Raw genomic sequence first — 7,179 nt, forward strand, 5'->3', positions numbered from 1 at the left:
GGCCCACAAAGTTCCCCAGGAGCACCAATGAGCAGATAAATATTTTCCTGGCAGTTTAACCAGGCCTCTCAGAGGGCAATTATCTCTGAACAATGCAGATGGAAATTCAGAAGGAGAGTGGGAGCCGAGTCACTTTATTCCACTGAGTAAGATGGAGGTTCTAAATCTGCTCACAGACCAGGGGGCTCCCGAACACCAGGGAGAAAGTTCATTCTCCTCTGGAAAGGGTGGCTGTGAGTGACAGACCATGAGTTAACTGTGGTAGAGTCCACAAAGTCAGCAAGAGACTTTCGCCATCAGAGAAGTAGACAGTCCCAGGGAGAAAAAGGAAAATGCAGAAGGCAGAGAAAGGAGGGACCCTTGGATGGGACTCTTCCAGCCACTTCTAGAGGGTGTTCTTATTGAGATGGATTTGTGGTGAGGATGAGAGACTCCTCCACTGTTGGCATCAAAAGAACCCTAAAGGTCTTTGTGTCTCACACCCTTACTTGTCTCAGTGGAGCCTGCAGAGGGGAGATGATTTGCCTGCCGTCACACAGCTAGGTACCGACTGTGGATTAGCACAGACCAGGGTTCATCTCTAGGATTTAAGCAAATATCTGTTGAGCTTGTGCTCCTTACAAAAGGTTGAAGGTGACTTGCTGTAAAATGCAAGGACTGAGTTAACAGAGTATGTGTGGGCAGATTATTTTGGGGACAGGAGGAGGTGGTGGTCAGACTTGTGGAATTGTTAGTAGCCAGATTTGGGGATGGAACTGAGCTGGGCCAGGCAACAGACTGGAACATAGATAAGGTGTGGTTTTCATAACTGTTTATCATCCTAGCACAGCAGGGCCTTGAAGAACTGGAGGGTCTCAGGAGCGCACATGCACACGTGCGTGTGTGTGTGTGTGTGTGTGTGTGTGTGTGTAAAGAGGTGGCTGTTTAGGGTAGGAGAGGACACAAGAGGATCTTTACTAGAAGATGGAATTCATACAGAGACTGGGCTTTCTCCTTGAAATTAAATAAAACTGGCATTAACAAATGGGGAAAAGAGATGGAATTTTCCAGTTGAAAATCAAGAAAAATGAATATCTAAAATATTTTTTTAAAAACATTGGTCCTTTAAATTGGTTCTGGGGACTTTTTTTTATTTACTGGGTATGAAAATGTACCTGATTTCACCAGTTCAATTAGGAGTTAAAGGAATTAATAGAAAAGTCAAATCAAACTGAATAATGAGCAAGAAGGGGAAATAAGTGGACAAATAGGAATGCTTGGAAACATAAGATGCTTATTATTGTTGAAAATTCTAAGTGGGTCCCTAAAAACAGATTGCACCCCTGGCAAGTGACAAGCATATGGCTTGGGACAAGGGTGCCAAGCTGGAGAGAAGGATGCACCGGATAGAATTTGATGAAACGGATGACATAATCTGCAGTCGGGCGAAAGTGCACCAGAAAGGACCATGGGATCTCTGTGGGTGGGAATTCCATTCTCAGATAATAAAACCGTGGCAGAGGAATGTACTTGAGGCAACTTGACCAGAGTAATGAGACTGAGAGACAAATAAAATGTGAAAGCTGCAAACGAAGACACAGAGGCTACAATGCGGAGGGAGGAACCAGCTCCTCTGGACTTTTGTATCTTGTCAATCACACTCTGGGATGCCTGGGCACTAAGACCCAGAGTCAACTTGACATTCTCTCCTCCCTGCCCACACAGTCAAATTCCGTTAATTGGTTCATAGCATCGCTCACACTGTTTCCTTCTTGTTCCCCTGCCACTGTTTTAGTCTCAACACCGAATTCCCGGACGCTGGAGTGACTTTCCCACTGGTCTGTCTACTCCCAAACTTTTGACTGCGAACTTCCTGGAGGAATGTGCTATAACAATCTTAAATTTGACAGTGTGTACCACATAACAAGGCTTGTCAGAGCCAGATACGACCTGGCATCCGGCTCCCACGGTACCCCCACACTCTGCCCCTTACACGCCTTTCGCTTCGCTCTCCGCCTACTCTGTCCACACATTCCAACGCCCTTTCCAGTTTGGGAAGATGCGGCTTCCTGTTCGCTTTCACTGCTGCCTCTTCTCCCTCCTCTCCCTGCAGGACTCTCAAATCAAACTAAACACTTCTGAATCTTTACATCATTTAAATGCAGACCTCGGATCTATGGAAGGATCTGATTCTAAATCTAACCCAGGTTACACCCATTGTTGGATTGTGCTCTCCCCACCTTCTGACTTCCTTTGTGTCTCCTTCTAAAATGATCAAAATACCTTGCTTCTTGAAGCTAGTGCCCCCTGACGTACGTACATCCTGTCCAAAGTGTATTTCTTTTGCAACTTTGGGCAAATATTTAAACCTGTCTAAGCCTCGGATTTTCACCTGTCGAATGAGTAATATCTTCCAAGATTGTTGTGAAATGAAATTCCCTATTAGAGAGCTAGGTACACAGTAAATGCTCAATAAATGGTTACCATCATCATTAGTATTTTATCTGAGGACCAATTTCTGGGCAAAGTAAGTAAGCTCTTTCAATTCCTCATGTGATCTTGTAAAGCGTACAAACACACAAAGTTATCGATCATTAAGAGCCTTTTACCTATGAAGGCTCTGTCCATTTTTTAAATGATATGTTGGCATTCAGGAAGCAAGACTCTTTTATTTGCATTTAGTGAAGTAGAAAATAAATAACCTAAGAGTTCTCTCTAGACTTGGTTAAGGTATTCTTAGAAAATCATTTAAACCTCAGTGTCCTCCTCTGTGAATTGGGATAATTATATATATTGTGCACAATTATTTTTCCAACCTCCTTTCTAGACCTACTGAACCAATTGGGCTTTTGATCTTTGCCCATTCAGCACCTCTTCCAGATCTTTCCACCCCTACTCTTAGGCCATTCCTTATCTTCCTCAATGCCACCTTTTCTTCTGCCCCATTCTTCTGTTCTTCTTTGGTGTTTCCATGAGTCCACCCTAAGACCACTTTTCTCCATGCTTCGTGCTGTGCAATTTTGTGTGGTGTCTGGACCTCAACTAGCATTTTCTATGCTGAAAAGGTCCTGTAGTTGCCATAGGCCCTTTAGTTCTTGTCTCTGTCACAGACCCTGTGTCCGTATTTTTCTCCTCAGACACATCCACCCAGATAAACACAGGCACTTCAACCACAGCATCCCCAAACACAACAGTCTCCCTGTCCCCAGCTTTGCTCCTGGCCCATTATTTCCTTTCTCACTTGACAACATTTCTTAGTTGAAAGGTCTTTGTCCTCTTCCTTTTTACTTTGATTCCTTTTAATGAATTGCCTATCATATCACACTGATTCTGGCTCTTAAACATCTCTCCGATCTGACCCTCTCCTATCTTTACGCAACCTACTCTCAGCTCTCGTTGTCTCTCACTTGGATTAATTCAGTAGCCTTGTCTGGTTTCCCTGCATCTCCCCTCTGAGCCCTCTGACCTTGTTCTCCATTCGTCTTTCTAAAACACAAATCTGGGTAAGTCATGCCGATGAGGTACAATTGTGGTTGCCTCTAATCGACCAAAGAATACAGCTCAGAGGTCTTAGCGTTGTACTTGCAGCTTTTCCCACTCTTCCTTACCAGCCTCCTCCTCCACCACTGCCCCTCTGTTGCACTCCTACATGCACACCCAGCCTCTCTGAACTCCCAATCTCGTTGGCCTTATACTCACTATACTTCTGCCCAACATCCCCTTTCCTGCCTTCTCTGCTTACCCAAATTCTACTCTTCCTTCAGGAATAAGGCCTTGGACTCTGAAGCTTTCTCAGCCCCAGCAGACATGGCTGCTTCCCCTTGTGGATTCCATCGAGCTTTGTCCTTATGGACAGCCCTGCACAGCACTGTCCTCCTGCATTGTAATGGTCCTCCCCAGTAAGAGTGTCTTTTTCTGAAAGCCGGGAAGACATCTCATTTACCTTTGTGCTCACCCAGTACTGTAGGTGCTTGTAAACCCCCACTGATCGACAGAATGGATGTCTCTGCCTTTATTTCTCAGGACTTTGTTATGAAACTCAAATAAGAGGGTATTTTTGAAAGAACAGTATAAACTAAACACAAATGTAAGAACCCTAAATCTCCCAGACTGTCCGTCTGCACTAAAAGAACACCCCTTCGAGGTGGGTGAAGATGTTTCATTTCCAGGAAATCGGACTTATTCTTAATTAGTCAAGACCATTTAAGACTTGGAGTGGAATCACCAAAAGCCAAATTGTCTTTTTCAGCTGATTTTTATGTATTCTTCTTATGCAAATGATGTTAAAATATAACAGTTAAAAATAAATTCTAATGGACTATCTCAGAAATATACAAATAATAGGAAAAAATAAGCTAACAGGAACAGAAAATAATAGGACTCCAAGAGACTTACAGTGTTTTTAGACACATGTGGAGCTTGTATGGGGAGTTATAATGGCGGGTGGGAGGGGGCTGCTAAATGAACCGGGTTCCTACAGTGAACCCAGGACTGCTCAGGAGCCTGAGATGCAAGAACGCTGAGTAGAGAGCTGGAGGCCTCCTGGACAGATTTTGAATTGTGAAGCTCTCATGGACATAGATGTCCTTAGCAAAGTGCTACAACTAGGGCTGCCAAATTTAGCAAATAAAAATACAAAACACCCAAATATTGCAGGAAGCATACTGACACTAAAAAATTATTTGTTGGTCTGCAATTCAAATTTAACTGGACATCTAATATTTTATCTGGCAAACCAAGCTGCAGCCCAAATGACATTAATATCTTTGAACCTCATATTAGTGGCTCTAGGGTATTTTGGAGAAAAAATTAGCGTGGGCTTTCTGACTATAAACAACAAGAAGAGTTTAAGGCCACAATGAAACTGGTGGTAGATTGCCATCTAGTGGAAATTTTGTGATAGTGACAGCTTAAATTGGAAGGATAGGCTTTTTCCTGGAGTCGTCAAGGAAGGATTGTGCTCTGGCCCAGTGCAAAGCCCTAAGGTTGCAGCGCGGGGAGTGATGACGTCAGGAGGATAAGGGTGCCGTGGGGGGAGGGGAGGTAGGAGGAATGCTGAGATGCAGCTGGCCCCTTGATCTAAGGAGAGGAGCACCTGACCTTGGCTCTCCAGAATGCACACTTTCTCCGGCATTCCAGCCAAAACCAAAACAAAAGCCAGGGCTAACTGTAAGAGGCATCATATCCTTCAGATGAGGATGGCTCACACGGATGTGGAAGTATGAAAAATATATTTCTACAGATGTAATCACAATTATAATGAACGAAAGAAGTCCTGCAGAAGGTAACGGAGTGGCCGCAAGTTCAGATTTTAAAAGGACTGAAAAGACGTAAATATTAAAAGGCAGCAGTTCTGGAATTCCAAGGATAATCCCTCTAAATGTGAAGCCCAGAAGCAGTTCCGTGCTGCAAAACATGCTAAAGTCCACTACTAACAATAACACTAGCCGTGATGACAATAAAACCAAACTGGGAACAGGAAGAACAGGGAGAGGACAAACATACTCCTTGAGGCAGATGTTATAATGTCAACATGTAATACAGAGAAAGCAGAAGCACTTGACTCTTATTGTAGCTGGTCTTCTCCAGAAAGAATGATATTCTAGAAATTTAAAAACTTGGACAAAAACATAAGATGATCTTAAAACCCAAACAATCTTCTAGCCGATTTAAATCTAGATTTTTTTCTGGAGCAGAACAGGAGAGGGTCTTGAGGACTTAATAGAGGCAATTATCCTAATTTTTAAAGGCATGATTTGTAGAAGCCAAGAAGAATAAATTTAATGTGTATTTGCCATAAATTTCTAGAAGAGACTATTAAAAGATGTTAGATAAAAAATAATCGTGAAAGACAATCAGTGTCTCCTAAGATAAGCCATGCCAAACTAATCTCATTTACTATGTTGTTAGGTTTACAAGAATATTAAATCATTAGAGTGCTATGAAGAGAATATGTTTTGATTTTAGTGAGCCATACAGCACAGTTTTTTCCCCAAAATGTGTTTTCAAAATCCTGGAGATAACAAAGGATGGCCCTGGATCATAGTATAGTTGAGGATTTTTAGCCAATTTAACTTTCAGCCTAAAAAAGTGCTCATTAAGGGAGTATTTTCAAGAAGGGATGTCAAAATGTTCTGTAATTACTTGTTTACTAATGATGATTATAAAATGTAGACACATACTGATCAAATTTGCAGAGAGCAAAATTGCAAACAATGGTAATGCTATAGGACTCCAAATCATCTTAACAGACTCAATAATGGGCTACAATTAACCAAATGAGACCGAACAATGTATATTTTTGTCTATTTGGATTCAAAAATATCAATTCTCCAAATACAAAGTAAGAGAGAATGATTTTAAAACAGTTTCTATTAAAATAACCTAGGGGTCATAGCTGACAATAAGTTTGGGACCAAGAATATGAAGTGGCTGGGGGAAAAAAAATCCAATTTCTCTCCAGACAACAATAGAAAAGAGTGTCCTTTCTGAGGGAGGGGACAGTCACACTGTACAATGCAGTGGGCCAGACTGCATTAAAGTCAGGTTCAGTTCTGGCACCCTCTTAAAAGGAACATCCATAAGGTCCTCTTCATTTGAAGAGAGGCACGCAAGGTGGTAAGGAGAGAGAGCAAGCCACGGGAGGGATGACACATGGTCCTCAGATTTTGCGATAGTAGATATATTCTTTGTAAGCACATGGAAAGCAAAACAGATCAATTAAACAATAGTGACTTCTTCCTAGCAGAAGAAAGAACTCAGTAATAATTAGAGATTTCAGAAATTCTGTGGCCGCTTGTGTAGGCGAGCTAGCCGGCCACCTTTGTCACCTGCAACTGGAAAATCAAGACTGTGATCATCTGTGGTGGCATGGAGGAGACGCCGGGGTTTGTCAGGAGGTTGGACTTGTCAGCTTGTCAGTTTCTTCTACCTCTAGGATTCTACACTTCTAATAACTTTTCACCATTTTCTCTGTTTGGTCTTAGTTCTCATTTTATTTTTAGTCCGCCATTAGAATATGTAACGCTTTTTAGCCAAGTGTTGCAGGTAGGCGTAGACCTTTTTTTTTTTTTTAAAGATCTTATTTGAGAGAGAGAGAGAGAGAGCGCGCACCAGCAGAGGGGAGGGGCAGAGGGAGAGGGAGTAGCAGGCTCCCAATAGGGAGCCTGACCCAGGGCTCGATCCCAGGGTCCTGGGATC

Source organism: Halichoerus grypus, chromosome 12 (assembly GCF_964656455.1).
Source record: "Halichoerus grypus chromosome 12, mHalGry1.hap1.1, whole genome shotgun sequence".
In the NCBI taxonomy this organism is placed as follows: Eukaryota; Metazoa; Chordata; class Mammalia; order Carnivora; family Phocidae; genus Halichoerus; species Halichoerus grypus.